Raw genomic sequence first — 21591 nt, forward strand, 5'->3', positions numbered from 1 at the left:
AAATAATCCAGAAATGACTATGTTCTTGTTTCCTTTTATTTAACATGATTGCTTCATTCTATGGTCTTTTGTAGCAGCTGTAGAATGGATAGAGCACTGGAAGACCTGAGTTTGAATTTTGCTTCAGACACTTAGTACCTGTGTGACCCTGGGCAAGTCACCTAACCTCATTTGGCTCAGTTTCTTCAAATGTAAAATAGGGATAGTAATAGCATCTACCTTCAGGGTTGTTTTGAGCATCAAATGAGATCACATTTGTAAAAGTGCTTAGCACACTACCTAGCTGTTATTCTCTTCCTGCCTGCTTTGCAATAAATGTGAATAGGTCAGTAAACCAAATCAACACATTGGCCATGTCACAGAATGTGGATCTTATTCTGCATCTCTAGTATGTGGGAAGTATATTTCATTATTAGTCTATTGCAGTTATGCTAGTTCACTCTGATCACAGTTTCAAAGTTTTCTTCCATCACATTAGTATTAGAGATGTATAGTGTTAGTTGTTTGTCTAAACCTAGCATCTCTTGACATGCTTTCCCGTTTCCATAGTAGTTTTTGTCAAATAGGGTGTCCTTATCCGAGTAGTTGGTGTCTATGCAATCCCTTAATTTTACAGAGAGGGAAAATGAAGTCCAAAAATGCTAGGTCACTTGCCCAAAGTCACACAGATAGTAAGTCACAAAACTGGGATTTAAATTCAGTTTCTCTGTGCAAATCTGAACCTCTAAAGATTTGTGCTCCCTTAACAAGTTTTGTAAAGACTACTGTTATAAGTTCTCTCCATGTGAAGAGTCACTATACTATTTCAGACTGTCATCACCTCTCATATGTACTACTGAAAAAGCTTCCTAAATATTTTTACTGCTCCCAGTCTCTTTTCTGTCTAATCCATCCTCCACATTCTACTTAAATTAATATTTCTAAAATGGAAGCATGCCCATGTTACTCACATGCTAAAAAATCTTGCTTCTTGGAAAAAAAATCATTCTCCTTTTTGGGGCATTTAAGACTATTCGAAATTCATTGTTATAAGAGAAGGCTTTTTGAGAGGTAGAAAAGATGCAGAGGGAAATCTAGGTAATATTAAAAAAGATATAAAGAAAAAAATTAAATCCTGCACCATCTGGATCCATCTATCTTTCTAGACTTAATGTTACTCTCCTTTCTGAACTTATTTTATTTCCCAGCCAAGATAGCTGGCCTATTAGCTCTCCCTGAAACTTGATGTTGAATGTCCCTTCTTATATCTTTAGATTTCTTCACAGCTCAGCTCAGTCCTCCTATTTTACCCAGTTCCTTTCCTATCTTCACTCTTCTCCTGTGACACACAGTAGTTTGTGCTTTCTTCCTCCTTAAAACATCTTATAAATTAATTGGGGGCCATGTCATGGGATAAGTGTAGAACTTCTCTGATCTTCCATCGTCACTGCCAGTGATGCATGTGACCCAGCACTGAAGGACTTGTATTTGGGGGTGACAAAGCAATGATGGTAATGAATGTCCATGAAAAAAGGATTGTCCATTAATCTAGGAAAAATTACCCATAGGGCCGATCTCAAAAGCAGTGGCTCCTTTCCCTAGCATTTTTATCCTTCTTGTCTTAGAAGTATGTAGATGCTCTATGGCTCACTGTCTTAGATTTGCTGTGATTAAGGAGAGAATTTCTCATCTTTCTCAAGCAGCTTTTCAGGCAGCTGTGGTAATTGCTTAAATATGAAAATGGGTATATGTGCTGTCTAGGTAAACCTGAGCTTCACCTTGAACTACTGGCTACTTCATCTAGCATTTCTGTTCCTGAACATGGGTGACCAAATTTCAATCCTGAGATATACTTTCTGGTCCTGATGAAAGTTGTGTAAGCTCAAGACTTCTGGAATTCCTAGGTTCCTCATGTAGAGTGGGGGAGCAGGAAGACACTTTTTTTTCCAGCTACACCATTCTTGGAGAAGATGACCACTCCAGCAGGATAATGTCAGGTCAGCCCTCCAGAAGACATGGGACCTTAAGGACTTTTTTAGGAAGTTTAAACAAAGGTAAAGGTGCTATGCCCACTCATCAGTACTATTAACTGCCAAATATGTAAATATTTTAAGCACCAACCTCACAGAAAAGTAAAAGAAGTTATAGGTTTCTCTTTCACGTTTTAATTATTTGTCATTGCATAGTGCTGGATATTTTAGTGTTTTAACTATGTCTTTTGTATGAAAGAAGTCAATAGCTATTCTCTCTCTGAACTATACTGAATATAGATTACCTTTCTTCTCCCTCTTATAGAGTCCCTATGTATGAATCAAACATAAGCTTTAAGTGATTTCTTAGGATTCCAGGGTGGAGTGAATAGATATAGAAAGTAAGAAAAGGAATCTGACTCCATTCTTTAGAAAACATCCTCTAGAACAGATCAGACACTTTCATTGGGAGAAAATACCCTTATCCTCTGGGCCAATCAGTCTTACAGTTATCCAGTAACATGTTCTATTTATTATACCAATACAATACAAGATAATTGAGGGCAAGTACTGATTTAAAAAATGCATCTTATGTGCATGGAACAATTACCTAATAAATATTTGTTTAATTAAATTCAATTATGACAAGAAGTACAGTTTTTATACAGCATTGTGTGGGGAAAAAATTCTCAAAAAATAAAACCATTATCACTTGGATATGCTTGGCTCCATTTTACAAGATGAGCTCTTTTCTGAAGATATTTCTTGTCCATCTTTTGTGTAGGGATTTGAGAAGCCTTACAGATGTATTGGATAATAACTTAGCCTGAAATCTCAGGAATATTTCTTAAATAGCATATAAGCCCTTTAGCATTGGTAGTGATCTCACAGTTTAATGCTTTGACATTTCTTAGTTCCTCTCTTTAATTTGCTTCAGACACATTTCCTTCTAATAATTCACTTTAAACTTCTATCATCTATAATAGCTAAGTTTAATACAGTATCTGTTAAGATATTTTGCATTTATAAAAAAAGGCTTGTGCATATAGCTTTCAACATCTTAAAATATACATTGAAGGCTTTTAAAAGAAGTTTTCAAATATATTTAAATGGACAACATGAAATAGTATGTGCTACCAATAACTAATTAAATGAAAAGAAGTAATTATTAAAGCTTAGGATTATTACAATGCAACTTAAAGAGATATATGTGTACAAATGTACTTGTCTATGTTTACATGTAGATACACATGTACCCAAATATTTCTGATATATTGTTATGATCCCTAAAGCAAGAGGGGATTTTTTTGTTGTTGTTTTGTTGTTGTTGTTGTTGTTGTTTTTACTTAAAGGTCCATGAACAGATTTTAGGGGCTTGATACACTTGGGGAAATTACATCTTTGTTTTCAATAACCTCTATCTGAAATTAAGCATTTCTTTCAATTGTCAAATAAAATCTGATAATACACCTAGTCACTTAAGGAAAGCTGTTAAAGCTATTCATCCAATTCCCTTTAACAGAGAACAATTTTGAGCCCTGCTTTTGATTCTGTAAGAAGCTTATAATTTTATTTTTTTTATTTAGCTTCTCTTATTTTTGTGCTCTAGCTAGAGTTGTGAAGCCCCTACCCATGGTAATGATAAATTGGAGGTGTTCAAATATTTCACGAACTTGCTATATGTGCTTGGTAGTCTATCTCTGCTTCAAAGCCCTTGAGGGTCCTTGGCATAGCATGATACCAGTCAAAGGTACATTGAGTCTGTAAATAAATTCAATCTGCTTTCTGGATGGAAATTATATAGAGCTGAGCTTTCAACAAAACATTTATTTTCTCATACGTGCATTGGTACTATCTTAGATCCCGGACCTACAATGCTCTATGTGTATTTAGAATGAGACCAAGTGGAAAAACAAATGAAATGAACAGGCTTTGGCACTATGGACATGTGTGCATGTGTGCACATACACATGTATGTGTGTGATTTCTCCCATTGATTTTAAACTTTACTGTTAACTCACCATTTTATATAGCTGAAAAAGATGGCAAGTAAAAAATAGAGCAAAGTTTTTCAGTTATTGACTTTTAAAAGGGAAATCCTAGAAAACTGGTAGATAAGAAAAGTCCTAATTTATGAGCTTATTTTTCAAGCTGTCAAGGTGATTGAAATAATAATCAAGCAGGAAATTGTTAGAATCGAGCTGAACCTGTTATTGATATATCACTTTATTTCTGCCATCCTACCATGGAAGAGATAAGAAACTTGTGCTTTGATTTACTAGAAAGACCTATTTTTGGCTCCATGAAAGTGTAATGGAAAATCAAAACACAGACAATTAATTTTCAAAGACCTTAACATAAAAAAGTTTAATCCTTAAGAAAGTGAATATAATTGGTCAAAAAAGAATATTCTCCCAAACTCTTGAAGAAAAAAATATATAATTTTCCTCACCATTTTTAAAAATTGTAATGGATTAGAGATAGATGAGGAAAGTACAAAATATCAAATGATAAAAACCATTATCTACATTAAGCTATTCAGAATGTAATTATGATTTTTTTTAACAAATGAAACTAAAATATATTTCTTTAAAGAAATATTTCTATTCCTTAGCCTTTTATTATGATGCTGTATCTTCTTTGGACCATTCCATAGTCTTAGTGTGTTTCCAACTCCTTTGCACTCTTGGTATATAAGGAGTCTTCTCTACTGGTCATCCTACAGTGCAGAGAAATTTGTGCAATTACAGTGAGAGTGGAGTCCCAAGAGTCATATAATGCAAGTCAATATTTCATCTCCTAAAGACCAATCCTCAGTAATTTGAGAAATTCAATTTCTTTAGAACAGTGTCTTTCTAAGAAAAGAGCTCTGTAGATAGTAGGATTTCCATAAATGTTTATAGAAATTATTGACCTGTTTTCTTCTCCAAAGTCAAACAGGTACAAAAGTCAATTGATTTCAGTGTAACTATATTAATTTACAAGTCAAAACATGATTGATGATACTATTTGTTATGTCTTCACACAAGTTTGAAGTGTCAAATATAAACTATTATACATCATGACTTAGCTCACCATAATGTTTCAGTGGTCAGCTTGACTGTCTGTCCCTGTCACCAGTAAAAAGTATATCCAGAATATGATTTAAATAGGAATTTTATCATTATTATTTGATTAAGATAGTGAGTTATATGATTTAAAACACTATTTTAATCATCTTTACAATATATCTCGGAATTACAATTATCCTCATTATTTAACTGATGACTTCATGTTCCAGCTACTTAGGATTTGCTACTGGTTGTACAGCAGGACTCAAAGCAGGGCTTCTGAACTTGGGATCTATGAATGTTTAAAAACTTTTTTTTCAAAAATACAATTATAATTGGTTTCCTGTGTAACCTATGTATTATCTATATTTAGAAACATTTTTGATAAGGACTCTATAGGCTTCAACAGGCAACCAAAGGACTCCAAGATGCTCAGAAAAAAATAAAAAGTTAATTAACTTTGGTCTAGAAAGTGGTAAATAACTAATTAATATTAATTAATCAATATTAATAGATCTTGTGAAGTAAAGAGAAGGCATGGGTCCATATTTAGCTCTGAGAAATACTCATTTGACTCTGACAAAATGTTTGACCTTGGGCAAGTTGTTTAAACTCCCTCAGCCTCAGTTTCCTTATACCTAAAATTCAGTTGAACTAGGGGTAGGGAACCTGCCTCCTCAAGGCTGTATGTGGCCTTCTAGGTCTTTGGGAGCAGCCTTTTGACTGAGTCCGAGTATTACCGAAAAAATCCTTTCATTAAGGGAATTTGTTCTGTGAAGTTTGGAATCAGTCAAAGGGTTGCACTTAAGACCTAGAAGTCTACATGTGGCCTGGAGGCCATAGGTTCTTCACCCCTGGTATTAGTAGATGATCTATATAGTCTTTTTGAACTATAGATCTATGATTCTAAGATTGCTCTTTGGGTCCCACTTCTCAAACCATAAAACAAGGAAGTTAGATTAAATGACTTCTCAGACACCTCATTTCAAATTCATGATCTTTTGAAGGAAATCTGAAATGAAATATCACAGCATCTTTTTTATGGTGTTCTGTTCCATATTTTTCTCAATATATTGGACAAAAGCAGAGATAACAAGTGTGACAGTCCAAAATACTTCTCTATTTTGGGAAATTTAGGCTCTCCTGTGTTTCTCTGGACCTTATCCCGCCTCCTTATTAAAACACTATCTTCCTTCCTTTTGTCCTTCTCTAGTAACTCTTTGACCTAATGCAGGAAACTTCCCATGCTTGTATTATTGGGTCATTGATGGCCAAACTTCTAATGTCCCCCTGCGACATTGGAGAAAGGGAAGCGATTAGAACTAAGACCCTACAATGTCCCTATAAAAGCCATTGTCTTCATCTACAATCCTGACATCTCACTCTTCAATTAGGAAAAGTAACAATAATTTAGCCAAATCTGGATATGACAAATCCAAGGATGGTCTTTTTTGGGTATAGCCAAACTTTCTTTTTTCTTACTCTTATGGTTAGAAAACTATTGTATCTGAAGCCAGGTGATACCCTCCTACTCTGCAACTAAGACCCAATGGCAATCTTTTCTCTGACACAATTGGGATCCATAAAAATCTTTATAGATTAGAACAATGGACTCAATGTAATAAGATATTGCAAATGGATTATGATTATGCCAGTAGTAGCAAATCAGAAGATTTAGTTTCTAGCTACATCTCTTTAACTGGGGCACCTTGAGCAAAACAATTCATTCCTCTGGAATTTAGCTTCTTCATTTATAAAATGTATGGTTTGGAATCAGTGTTCTGGGAAGTGTCAACCATTGCTGCTACTTCTGTTATCTTGCAGCCAAACAGGATAAGCTTAATCCCTCTTCTATGATAGCCCATAAAATATGTGAAGATAGTTATTATAATGCCACCTAAATACTTTACCAAATTAATCATTACCAGTTCCTTCAACTAATTTTCATATAACATTATTTTGAAGCCTTTTACCATCCTAGTTGCCTTTCTCTGGATATTATCCAGTTTACCAATGTCTGCTAAAACTTTCAGATCTCTTTTTTTCCAAGCTAATATATACACAAACACATCTTTTATACTTGTGCTATTGTTGCTGTTTGTTGTGTGTGTGTGTGTGTGTGTGTGTGTGTGTGTGTGTGTGTGTGAACAAGGGAAAGCCTACTTAGTCTAAAGTCAAAATATCTGACCTGGGTCCAGCCTGTTAGATTTACTACTCATATGACTTTTTACAGGTCACCTAACCTTCCTTGGTCCCAGTTCCCTTGTTCCTCAAATGAAGATTGTTCTAGATTGCCTTTGAGTTCCTTTTACATTCTAGACATATGACCCTATGGATTTGCAAATTATCACTATTTTGCATTTCATCATATTAGTTTTAAACCCAACATTCCAGCATTTCAGATTCATTTTAAGTCCTGACTCTGTCACATTGTGTATTAGTCATCTGTTAAAACTTCTTTCCACCTCAAAATTTACTCAGTCTACCACTAATTAAATGAGAACGTAATTGATATAAAATACAAAATGGCGCTCTAGTGAAGAAAGAAATGCAGTGACTTTACAAGCAATTCAAATTATATGCCAAGTAATTTTCTCAGGCTTAACTTATTGAGTCTATTTCATTTACTCATTCACCAAAGAGCTCTTGAACGTTTATTATGAACACTATATTCTAACAGACACTATGTGGTGTACAAAGGAACTAGAATATAATAATATCAATGTCTCAATGACTTTAAAGCTTGTTCTGTAAGACAGGAATGTTTGGGAACACTAAAGAGTCAAATAAATGTTGGATATAACCTGCCTCATAGAAGTGCTAAGTGAAAATAAAGTAAGGGTTGGAATTCTTTAGATACACTTAACATAAATTAAACTCGATGCAGTGTTGAAGGAAATAGAAGATGATTGGCAGATGATAGTTCTTCAGACCAGTGCCTTGGGTGACTAGTACAGCCCACTTGCAAGTAGATGTCACTCTTACTTATGAATTTCTGCCTTTAGAAGTATGTCTTAGTGATGGAGCTTGTCCCCAGGTGGGAATGGATTCCTTTTCAAATTATTCTATGCTGACCTTCTCCAGCTGTTATTGAAAATTTCCTTCCGAAGTAGAAGAAAACTATAAATTATATTGAATTTCCTCTCATTTTGCTTGCATGTGAAGAGTCCTCAGTTTTCTATTTTATATAAAGCCCTTTACAACTTCCTCAAGAAGCTTTAAAACTACTTTCGCCTCCACTCCACAACAACAGGAATTTCCTCCAAGGTTATTCACAGGACAATTTTTTGAAAATAAACTAGATAACTCATCTAACCCAAGACAAGAATTGGCTCCCACGATCACAGAAAGGATACATTTCATGATTAAACTAATCATAAGAAACAGCCAAGTATAACAGTCCTCCCATCTTGGTAATAGTTGTCTATATCTAATGAGTTGTGGAATTGTTCCAAGGCTAAGGTGCCCAAAAGAAACATCATACATTCAAAAAGAATTCCTACACGCTCAACCACACAGTTTTCCAACCTGAGTGTCACCAATCTTAAAGTCCAGAGAGAAGATGAAATCTTTTATAATTAGTGACATCAGAATTGAAGCTTTTTTCTACTCTAGAAAAAGCATCTTGACCCCTGGTCATGATAGGCAGAAGATGGACCACTGCTGAAGAACACTACTCCCTGCCTTTAAATGATGTGGGAAATGAGGAGATGGGAGGGACTTCATCATTGGCATGAAACAAATGTTGGAGCCAGTACCTTTATAACTGATTTGGAGATCTAGTCAGCTTCAATAACCACTCAATAAGCCCTGCTTAAACAAATAAAGTATATATTAGTTTTGTTTTCAGTAGTCAAGTAAGATTTATCCCATAAACATATAATTAATGACTGCCATTGAATTTTAGGAAAAGAGAAGGCAAAGCTGATCATCTGTAGCCTAGAACAACTGGTGATGAGGATGGATTGTTTTGTAGTACCTTACCCTCTGTGGTAAAGACAACCTAAATTTGGCTGAAGGAATCATTTCATTAACTCTGGAGTGGCATTTTAATTATATAGCTTCTTTTCAAGAGGCTGGCTATTGTTTGTTTCGTATAAAGGTGGACATAATGAGGAATCACCTTTTGAGAAATTACTTCCAGCGATGACACATAAAGAAGGGTCATTAACAGAGCAAGACACTGGCTGATATTTCCCATATTAAAAAAATAAAAATTGTACCCCGTTGTTACCTCCTCTCAATCTTCTGAGTGAACTTGATTGCAAATCAAAAGGTTTGTACCAGCTGTTAGATAATCACAATCCTTAAAGAAAAATCCCATCAACTGTGTAAATAATTACTTAATTGGGGGACCATATTTGACTGGGACTCTGTTTTAGGATGAACTCTGTGCCAGCTGTCCTCAAATCAATCATGTTAGGTCATAAATCAGGACATTCCTTACAGCTGTGAATAAAATACAGTTAGGTACCCCATGCACACCCCTCTTAGACTTGAAGGTACCAAGGAGAATAGAATTAATCTATAGCCAACTGAGGAGACAAGAGAAAGTTGATTACTTGTTTTAAAGCTAGCATAGAAGAGCATGAAAAACAGGCTACAGACAAGATAGTGCAGGTACTTTTAGTCACTGGATTACTAATCTATACTCCCTAGAGGAAAGAAAACAAAACAAAAGAAAAACAAAAAATAAAAATTATAAATAAGTAAAACAACAAGGAGGATCATTAAGGAAAGTTTTAAGATGTAATTCCCACCATCTGGCTCAGAGGATCCCAGCCCTTGGGACAAAATTGCTATGTATCTCACAGAAGAAAAAAAGGCAGAAAAGTTTTAGTGAAAGGAATAACATGAACAGATTCTCAGAGGTAGAAATGAAAAGAATATATTAGGATAATCCACATGGTTAGAGTAGAAAGGTCAATTGGGAAGTAATGAATTATATATATGGATAACTGATTTACAGAGGGGAACAATGGATGAAAAGGAAGACTTTGAGACAAATGAATAAATTGAAGAGGTGAAGGGATGCTCCAGATTCAAGTAAATAAACAAACAAGACTCATAGAGTCTAGGGATTAGTTGATGAGGCCCTGGAATAGAGTCAAAAAAATTGGGATTTGGAGGAAAGGGAAAACTAAGAGTCAAGTTGAAATAAGAATTAACAGAGCTTAGTCACTGAATTTCTTAGGTTTGAAATCTGAGTGAAGGCAAGACATTGGATACTAAACTGAGGATTTGTGTACTATTTGTTTCAATTCCCCTTTTCTATAGTGGTATCAAACTCAAATAGACATGGATCTGTGCTGCTGTATACTGACTTAGAAAACCATAAATTAACTTTATCTATGTTGTATTGTATTTTTTAAATTTTGTTAAAATCTGCTTTGGCTTCACTCTGCTAGAGCAGGCCTAATAACATCACATACAGAGATGAATAAGAATGTGAGCATGGTTCGGCCTTGATAATCACCAGAGTCATGTTTGAGAGAAAACCAGAGCATCAGAAACCACACACACTGAACTATTTATTCATACTATCACAATTCTGGGCAGCAAAGAATTGAGAGGAAAGGACAAGAGAAGGAAGGAAGAAGGAAGGAAGGAAGGAAGGAAGGAAGGAAGGAAGGAAGGAAAGGAGGAAAATGAAGAAAGAAGTGAGGGAGGAAGGAAGGGAGGGGAGAAAGGGAAGGAGGATTAGAAGAAGAAGGAAAAGAGGGAGGAGGGAGGAAGAAGGGAGGGAGAAAGGAAATAATGAAGGGAAGAAGGAAAGAATAAATAAAAGAAGGTAGAAAAGGAAGAAGGCAGGAAGGAAAGAAGGAACAAAGTAAGAGAGGAAGTAAGGAAAAAAAGGAAGGAAAGAAAGAAGGAAGGAAGGGAGGAAGACAGGAATAAAGGCAGGAAGGCAGGAAGGAAGGCAGGAAGGAAGGAAAGAAGGAAGGATGAAAGTAGGGCAAAATGGAAAGAAGGGAAGAAGGAAAAAAGGAAGAAAGAAGTAAGGGAGGAAGGTAGGGAGAAGAGAAAGGGAGGGAGGATTAGAAGAAGGAAAAGAGGGAGGAGGGAGGAAGAAGGGAGGAAGAAAGGAATGAAAAAAGGAAGAAGGGAGGAAGGAAACAATAAAACAAAGAAGGAAAAAATAAAGGACGGAAGATAGGAAAGGAAGAAGGCAGAAAGAAAAGATGGAAGCAAGTAAGAGAGGAAGTAAGGAAAAAAGGAAGGGAAGAAAAGGAAGGGAGGAAGGCAGGAATAAAGACAGGAAGGCAAGTAGGAAGGAAAGGCAAGAAACAAAGAAGGAAGGAAAGAAGGAAGGAAAGAAGGAAAGAAGGAAGGAAGGAGGGACAGAAGTAAGTACTGGGTACTTATGATACTCAGCTCTGGAGAAGAACCGAGAAAATGCATTTCTCTGTCTTATTTTCAGAAATGAAGGACTACGGTGATGGAATCCTGCATACACTGTGAGATTTAGTTGAGGTCTTCATTTTTGCAGTATTTTTTTTCTTTTCCTTCTTATGCTTTATTATAAGGGATGGCTCTCTGGGTAGGTAAGAAGGAAGGATATATTTGAAAATGAAAGTTGTATAAAAACCAATATGTCATTTTAAAAGGAAAATTACTGATTTTGTTTCCCATGGCTTAAGTCATTGAACTCTTTTTGTTTTGTTTTGTTCTATTCATGGGGTCATAGGTATAATACCACCCATGTGATTATGTGTTTTAGAGATATGAAAGGCTGTTTTCTTTTCTCAAACTTGTAGAAATCCAAAGCATGTTTTTCTGAAGCTCTATAATAATATGCTGACCCTTGCATGGTGGGAGAGTTGTAGGGACTTGGAGGAACTCAGTAGAGAAAAGAAAACAGTGCCCATTAATCATGTTGGCCAAATTACAGAGCCTGTGGCAGGAGGGTAAGGGAATAGTGGCTTTCCCTACTTTTTAAATGTTATTTTAACTTTGTTTCTGACAGATAAGTTCAGGCTCATGTTTACAATCTATTGTTAAAGGAATGTTTGAAATAGCAAATGCTTTGTCTTCTACTCTATAAATCTTAACAGTGCAGAACACTCCATGTTTCAAACACAACATAAAAGATACATCATAGCCATTAACCTTCCCCTTAGTTGCTGATAAAGTAAAATAGACCCATTTTTTACAGTAACAGTAATACATCTGTTCAAATAAATATTTGTCTTGCTGCAATGAAGCCTAACATTTTACTACTACAAAACCATTTTCGAAAAAAAAGGAAAAAACCATAAAAGGACAATTAAAAATGAACAGCATCACAATACAAAACAATGGAATAGCCAATTATATTTTAAATGGACTTTGGCATAAACAGAGTAAGATGATTCCTTCTTTCTCAACATAAAACGTTATCCAGAAAATGATTATTAATAAATGTAAGTAGGTAACTGATTATAGACATCCACATCAGAGAGCTAAAGCTGGCCAAAATAACCCTGCTTTGTAAAATTTTGGGATCTAGGAATCAGGATGAAATTTAATATCTCTTGGAAGATTGCCATCTTTTTTTTCTAAATAGGCTCACTTGTGATTGTTGTTTATGGATCATACCAGAAAATATAGAGTTTATTTTTAAGCAATTAATTAATCTTACTCTCAAACAATTAATTCTGGGCAGATTTTCATTTTGAGTTTACTGTTTTCAATAGTATTGGATTAACACGTATAAGTTAAATGAACAGCAAAAGCACATGAAAAATGTCTTAAATGCCTATGGAAGCCTTACCTTCATAGAGAGAGATCTACTTTAAAAGAGTAACATACCTTTGAAAAGATAGCTATGGTCCCTTTTGTCTTAAAATCTATGATCCTATTCTGCTATGATGATAAATATTTTTTTTCAAATTCAAGAAACCAATTCTATAGCCCAAATCAATTATAAACCTTGCTATTGCCCTCAGTAACCATCAAGACTACTCCAATAAAGGAACAAAAAATATATTTAATTGTGTAAACTAAATCTGTTTTCTAATATTCAAAACAATTTTTCCTTGTGAAAGGGGAAGGGAAGAAGAGAAAATCAACTTTGTGAGACAGAGATAAGGAAAAGTAAGAAATAGTACCACATGAATGAGTTCATCAAGGAATGATTCTGATTTTGAAATCAATAGTGGTCCCACCCATTTTGTAACAAATGGCTTATCTACATCTCTTTATCTTCAAGTAACACAAATGATTATCTCTATAACTTCAGTTCTACTAATCATCAACTCTTTATGTTATAGAAGTTATTAATAAATGTAATAAGTAAATAATGTCATTGCCTGCCATTTTTATTTTTCCAGAAAGTACATGACATTATTGGGTAAAATTTTAACCTGATGACCCGTTTCTTCTAAAAGTGTCTTTTGTGACACTAAGTTGCACCACACTATATTCAAACAGCATAATCAATGACCTCCATTCTGCTCTGAGTAGTTATTCATTGAATGTAAATACAAAAAAATGAATGAATGAATGAATGAATGAATGAATGAATGAATGAATGAATGAATGAATAATATTCTTCTGGGAGCAACTCACTTTTCTCTTTAGAGTAAGAGAACTAACAAGTCATAAAACAGAATTAAACCACAAAACTTTCTTCACATGCTTGTCATTATAGTTTGAAATATTCTAAAGAAAGGGATTTCCTTTTGTACTGATCCTTAAACAATGTCATACACATGTGGATATTCAAATTTCACTGAGATATGGAGGTGAACCTTAAAGGTAATACCGGTGGAACACAAGCTCTGCCATACCCTAGTAAACTGGAAGACCTTTGGGAATCAGTCCAGTGACAGACTTTAAGGTTATTGTCTAAGAACAAACTTAGGAAGTTAGGAGAGAGACATCACTAGAAAGTGAAGAATTGTTGGAGATATTTATTGACACATAAGAACTAGGATCTGTGCTAATGAACTAAATTATACACATCAACAAAATCCCAGATCAGTGAAATACTGTAGCAAATACGACTGTATTTTATGACAAATTATAAAGTAAGGGTACATTGTTGATATTTTCTACAAGTTCAAATGCAAACCATTGTTAATCACAATGGCTGCCTATAGGAATTTAATGTTGTCAGAAGTTTGGAAAATATGATCTTAGAGGTATAAGTACTCAGTTACCTAAGAAGACCACAACATTCTTATGCCTTTTAATTCTCCCCTTTCTTTTTCAGGTCTTTTCATAAATGTTAAAATCACAGAATTATGGGATTTTAGAGTTGGAAGAGACCTCAATAACCATCCATAGCAAACCATACCAAAAAAATTAATTTCCTACTATAACATATTAAACAAGTGTTTGTCCGGTTGTTGCTGGAAATCCTTCAATGAATCCTCCATAATTGAGTTACTCAATGAATTAGAAACCTGCCTCTGCCTCACTTGATATTCCTTGAGTACAAGAATTGAAAGAGGAAACATCACATAGCAGATAGAAGGCTATACATGGAGTCTGGGTGACATTCTCATGTGCCGATGCTGACACAAGAATATTTGTAAAGCATATAGCACAGTGTTTGCCACAAAATAAGCACTTAATAAATGCTTGTCTTCTTCCCTCCCCTACTCCCCTCTTTGTATTTTCTTGGGTGAGGTCCACAGCCTCTCTGCACTCCTCAGATATCTAATTTCAGAGGAAATTTCCTCAGTGGGGGCTCCCAACATCAACGAAATCACAGGTCCTGACTAAATGCCAACAACCAGTGCAGCATCTTAACTACCCAACTTTTCTTATTCAATACACAGCTGTTTCATTTCCTTCTCTGGTCATAAATTTCCTTGTTAACAATTGCTCTGGTATTCCATCTTTCTAAATCATTGTTGATCATATGGTCCAACTTACTTAAAGCTACTTTGCATGTACTTACTGCCCTTTGGATAACCTACAGTTTTAATTCTTTAGTAAATGAAGTATTTAATGATTCATAGCCACAAGGAATTTCTAGGATTTTGGGTTGGCTGGTTTATATCCTCTTCATCTTACTCCAAGGAGGGACAGTTTAGATTTGTGCTGTCCTTTTCCCTTATCCAAATTTAAGATGAATCATTTGCAATCTAAGTGTAGTAGCTGAACTAATTACCTTTCCTGATATACAGGGAGAGTGTCACTGATATGTTTCTTTTAAAAAATCTTTAACTTAAAAAATGACTCTTGTCTTAGTTCTTCCAATAATGAAAATAACATTAAATTGTTTGAAAAAAGCACATCCAAGTTTGCACAAGCACTTTACATGTATTACCTCATTTGAGTTTTACCACAAACCTGTGACGTTGGGGGCACAGTAGTCATTACATATTTTATAGATGAAGAAACAAAGGTTCACAATCACTTGCCTATGAGTAAGGTGAGATTTAAACCCCAGTTTTCCTAACTTTGGGTCTTGCCTTATGCCCATCAAACACCTCTATAAGGTTATGTACACAAAGGCCAGTATTATTTTCTCTCTAGAGTTCATAGATGGTTACTTTAAAAATCATGTAAATGGGAAGAACTGAATTCTTACCTTTTTTCTGGATTATGGGATTTAAAGTTAGAATGGAATTTAGTGATCACACAGTTGAACTCATTATTTTCCAGATAAGGAAACTGAGGCGCAAAGTAGTTAAAGAGCAGGCAAAACTCATACTGGTAAATAGCTGCAGATCTGGGATTTACATCCAAGCCCTCTGACTACAGATCCGATGTGCTTTCTGCTCTACTGAAGGCTGAGCAGGAGACAGATCTAACTGTTTGTGTGAGTTATTACATTTTCAGTGTGTGCATCTAAACCTCAGTCATTGCTACAAATCAAGACTTGATTTATTGTTTAGTCTATGACCTAAATTTAAGAAATTGTTAATACTGCAGATTAAACCTAAAAGTGTCTGTGCGTACATTTTCCCCAAGAGCCCAGCTGTTAAACTTTTACCAGAGACTTCTTTATTGCTTGGGGGCAAGTAGGCCTAGCCGAGAGAGTGCTAGGCCTGGAATTATGAAGACCTGAGTTCAAATCTAGCCTCTGACAATTACTAGCTGTGTGTCCCTGGGCAAGTCATTTTATCCTGTTTATTTATTTCCTCATCTGTAAAATGAGCTGGAGACGTAAATGGCAAACCACTCCAGTATCTGCCAAGAAAACCCCAAATGGGGTCAATGAAGAGTCAGATACAACTGAAAATGATTGAACAGTACGTAGTGCTCTACAGACATTTATTGAGATCAATAGGAGTACAATTGAAGTCTTAGGGAATGAAGACATCACCAAACTGGAGGCCTGGTGACTATAGGGTAACAACAGCAACAATAGCAGTAGTAGTAGTAGTAGTAGTAGTAGTAGTAGTAGTAGTAGTAGTAGTAGTAGTAGTAGTAAGGGCGGCAGCAGCAGCAGCAGCAGCAGCAGCAGCAGCAGCAGCAGTAGTAGTAGTAGTAGTAGTAGTAGTAGCAGTAGCAAAAGCAGCAAAGGCAGTAGTAATGATTATGCCAACAACTGGAATTTAAATAGTGTTTTAAGGTTTGCAAAGGTTTTAAGGTTTCCATTAACCATCATTTCATTTGAGCATCACAACACCCTTGAAAACACTACACTTGACCCTCTATTATATTATAAGCTACTTGAGAACAAGAACTTTGTCTTATTCATAGGATCATTGAATCATAAACTTAGAGCTATAAGGGAACTAAGAGGTACTGTAGTCCAACTTCCTCATTTCATAGATGAGGAAACTGAGGTTCAGACAGGTTAAGTGACTTGCCCAAGCCATGTACTTAAGTAAATGCCAAACTGAATAAAAACCCAGATGTTCTGATTCAAATTCTTTCCAGAATATCATACTCACCTCATTTCTACAACACCCATAGCACCTAGGACAGTTCTTTGAACATAGGAGGTGCTTAATTCTTAATTCTTAGTGCTTAATTCATTCAACTGGATTGATATGTTTTCATTATGTGGTTCCCCAGGATTGTTGTGAGAATAAAATGAGATAATTTATAAAAACACTTTGAAAAACTTGGACTGCTGTACAGAGTGTCCCAAAAGGCTTGATGAAGTTTTAAACTGCAATAACTTAAATGCTAGCTGTTGATGTTGTTGTTGCTTACTTTAGGAATATAATGAGCAGAAAATTAAGCATTTCAATTTTGAATAATTTTGTGGACTAAAGCAAAATACGAGAAGAATAAATACCTCACATTTAGAAGGAAACATGAAATTTAACATTTTAAATTATCATAATTCTATAACAAAAGAGTAGATAAATAAAAGAATGTTTAATTATTACCAATGTGTGATTTTTTAACTTAAATGGAGAAATACTGAATTGATTTAAAAAATTACTGAGATTGTCTAAAATACAACGCACAATAGAAATCCAAGATAAACCACATTTTGTACATTCCATTTTTTATGAATGAATTCAAGTCATTTAGAAGTTGCACAATGTGCTTCACAGAAAGGACAATATTAATGACAAAAACATACCTTCCTAGAGTCCATGAAAAGTCTTTATCTTTTATACTGTCAACTAATTTTGCAATACTCCTCTCCATTCTGCTAATAATACAAATGGATTAAAATTGCATATAATTTGTGGATATAGTTTGTCTCCATTAATTGTAAATCTTATCCATATATCATTTAACAAGATTTGAGAGACACTGTATGATCTTCTATCACTGTATTGAAAGATAGCAATAAATTCTGCCAAATATAGGAATTGTCAGTAAAACAGTAACCAATGCTGAAACCTTTTCCTCTCCCTATTATCTGAAATTAGATGCCTTTTATCACGTGCATGCCAAGGCTTTAGAGAATGCCCAGTTTCCTCTAACAACTTAGACAACACAGGTGAAACTGATAAACAGCTTCTACTGCTAAATTCAAAGGGTAATTTGAATATGCCTATACATTTGCCTGAGAGACATTCTATAATACTTAGGAGAGATAATTAGAAGAATTTGGAGGGCTGTATCACTTCCCCAACAAGTGAGAAATCTTTGTAGGGGGATGGGGGTGAGAAAGCCATAATCTTCTTTGAGTCAAAGTAAGTATGAGCATGAAAATTTTCTATCACCATATTTGACTCTAAATTTGGTTAGAAGGACTCTCTTGTGGTTGGAGATTAATAGGGGCCAGGATCTGGCCAAGATTTTCTGAAGCACACGAATAGGTATGGGAGTCAATAAAAAATAACCTCAGGGAGAAGTAACTATGGCCTGACATTGATCACTAGGGCACTGAATGACAATTTCACATTGAGACATAAGAAATATATCTCTTTGATTGGAGGGAAAACTTTGGTGACACTCCCTTTTATAGTGGTATCAAAAAATCTGTTATTTCAGAGCTGTGTCAGAGCCATAACTGAAATAACTTCCTGGAATGATGAAGAACTGCAGGAAGAGTATATGAGGCATTACAGTAGTCAGAGTAGAGCAAACCACCTGCCACCTATTAGCTGTCACAATAAGTACAGGCAGATTCACAAATTGTACTATATCGGGGTGGGAAGACCTGAGCTCAGATCCAGCCTCAAAAATTTACCATTCCTTGGCAAGTCACTTAAAACTTTTTTGCCTTGGTTTCTCCATCTGTAAAATGAGCTGGAAAAGGAAATGGCAAATGACTCTAGTATCTTCACCAAGAAAACCTCAATTGGGATCAGGAAAAGTCAGACACAACTGAAATGACTGAACAACAACATCTGTTTGGGAGCAGCCAGGTGAGAAATCTCTAACTGAAATTGTATGTAATTAGGAATCAATATAGACTTGTGTAAGAGAGTTGTCATTGGAGAGGCCCTATTTATTTTCAAATCCAAGGGTTCTGTTTTGGGTTCCACTTTTTTTTTTCAACCTTTCAACTAACTCGATTTTTTTTAAACTGCCTGCCTTACATCACCTAAGATGGCATCATCTTTGTGAAAGACATCAGGTGATTGCTTTCCGAAGACTAAAGGGATGGAGCATATGAGAACAGTGTTCTACTAAGTTCTACTAAGTTGTCTGGATCTGCCTTCTTTCCCATTGGCTGTGTGAACAGGAACTGGAGTCAGGATAATGAGTAGTAACAGCTAGTGATTTTTCCAGGTTTTCTAGGCGGGGACTATGAAGCAAAGAAGTGAAAAATCCTTCCAAGTGAACTTGAGGATTTTGTGTTGTGAGTCTTTTGCACAAGAGTTTCAAAAGAACATTTGAAAGATAGCTACCAAATCACTATGAAAATATTTGCTATGCATTAATTCATCTATAAAGATAAAAAGAAGTAAATTTCAGAAGAACAAAGTACATTTAGGTCTGTCTTAACATTTTATGTTTTTTTTTCCTTAAATATATGCAACAGTCTCCAATTTTGCCTTTTGAAGAACGTATTCAATTTTTGAAAATGATGCAGAATGTATATCAGAACACTAAAATGAGAAACCTTATTCATAGGCAATAAGGCTTACATTACTAGCTACAAATCTGAACAGTGAACACTATCATAAAAATATTATAATCCATCTACCCATTTCTTTTTATAATTTTCTTCTAAAAATATTGGTATTACCAGCAAAGGTTTAGAAAATAGATGGTATTTACTGAGCCAAGTTAACTTTAAGGGTTAAGTTACCTTTATTCTTACTCTAATTTTATAAATATGGAAAATGACTTTTAATGTTAGTTCCTACACAAAATTAATCTATAAAAAAGAATCAGTGTTTTGTGTTTTTTCCCCCACTCCTAGTAAAAAGTAATACAGTGTTGTGGAAATTACTTAGAGCAAGCAGTAATTTCGATATGGTTTAATTTTAAGGCAGGAAAAATGAATCATGTGTGCTTCTGTTGAAAAGAGATTCATTTTGAAATTCCAATCTGAACCATATAAAATCTGGTTTAGCTAGTTACCCCATTTCAGTTAAGTGCTGGATTTCACAACATACACATTTATGTCACCATTCTCTTTTGTTTTGATTTTATTCTGTGGGTTTTGAGAATTTAAATTGCTTTAAGGAAATAGGTAAATTTTACAGACTGTAAGTAGCATATTTCTATGACTACTAGAAATATTGCAGAATCTAATGGTGTAGGGAAGTCAACAGTTTGTAAAAGAACTGACCAACCATTTCTGTGAAACAGCTTAATTGATCCTCAGAAAACAAAGTCCTTCAGAATCAGGTAGCATCTTACTGATTGCTCTTGATATGGTGGAAGCTTCTGAAGTTGTAAGAACATCAAGAACAGCAGTAAAACACATACACACACCTCCCCACATCACACACATACAATTGCTAACCATTGCTATGAAGGAAATGAAAAGCGCTTATGAATAAGGTACTAAACAAGGTACTGGGGTACTAAAGATATGGTCATTTTTACTGATATAAACTCACTTTTTTATTCAAGGCTACATAAAAAAACTATTATCAGAAAAATTCAAGTGAGGCTATATAATCTGAGTATTCTCATCAGGCCATATAACATTTATCCTAAAAATGCGTTTTTCTTTTTAACTGCTTGTGGGCCTACTCATTAAGGGAATAATAAACTCTGGTAAATACATTGATATACTTAAAAGTGGATTTCTTCCAGAATCAAAGAAATTCTTAAACGGAGATAGAACACTGCAATATTATCTTCTCTCATGCTATAGGTTGTTAAAGGTTAAGAATTTTATTCAAAGAAAATTTTCCTGAAACATTAGGACAAGAGGACAAAGTAGAGATAGAAAAAAACCCACTGATCACTGGCTGAAAGAAATCCTATAAAAACCCGTAGTAATATTATAGTCAAATTCCCAAACCCCAACTCAATTGTTTTCCTAATTGTTCTCTCTACTTCAAGTCTCTCAGATTTCAAACCCATCTTTCCCATAGGTCCAAAGTCATATTCTTAAAACCCAAATCTGGCCATGCCACTTCCTTACTCAAGTATTTCCAGTGGCTCTCTATTTGAGGACCAAATAGAACCCCTGGCCTTGGAATTCGAATTTTTTTAAAAAAATCTAGCTCTGCTTTCCTTTCTTCGGGCATCTTGTACATTATTCCAGTTTACATGGTTTTCAGTCAGCTTAACTAGCCTTCTTCCTCATGCACACCCATTTCCCATCTCCCATCTCTGCACCTTTTTATAGGTTATCTGCCATGAGTGAAATGTACTTCCTCCTGACTTCTGTCAATGCAGTTATCTAGTTTTCTTCAAACAACTCTCCTACATCACACATTTCCTATCTTCCTCCAGTAATTATTGCCCTCCCATACTTAGATTGTACTTACTTTATATGCATGTTTTGTGTATCTATTACTATTTGTATGCGTTATCCTCCCTGATAAAACACAAATACTTTAAAAGAAGTGACTATTTGATTTTTGTCTTTGCAATCTCAGTCCATGGCAAAATATTTGGTTCATAGTACGTTCTCTATAAATACTTATTGCTTCTTTGCTTGATTGACTCAGAATACAAGGTCCTTTTTATGCTGATGATACTTCAGAGTGGATGGATTTTAATGGATGATTTATCTCAGTGACTATGTGCAAGTTGTTACTTAAATTTCCACCAAGTTCTGGGATACCTGATAATATGATTCTCATTGTGGATTTCTGGATGCCTTA

The sequence above is a fragment of the Phascolarctos cinereus genome, unplaced genomic scaffold (assembly GCF_003287225.1).
Source record: "Phascolarctos cinereus isolate Bilbo 61053 unplaced genomic scaffold, phaCin_HiC Scaffold_726;HRSCAF=1367, whole genome shotgun sequence".
NCBI lineage: Eukaryota > Metazoa > Chordata > Mammalia > Diprotodontia > Phascolarctidae > Phascolarctos > Phascolarctos cinereus.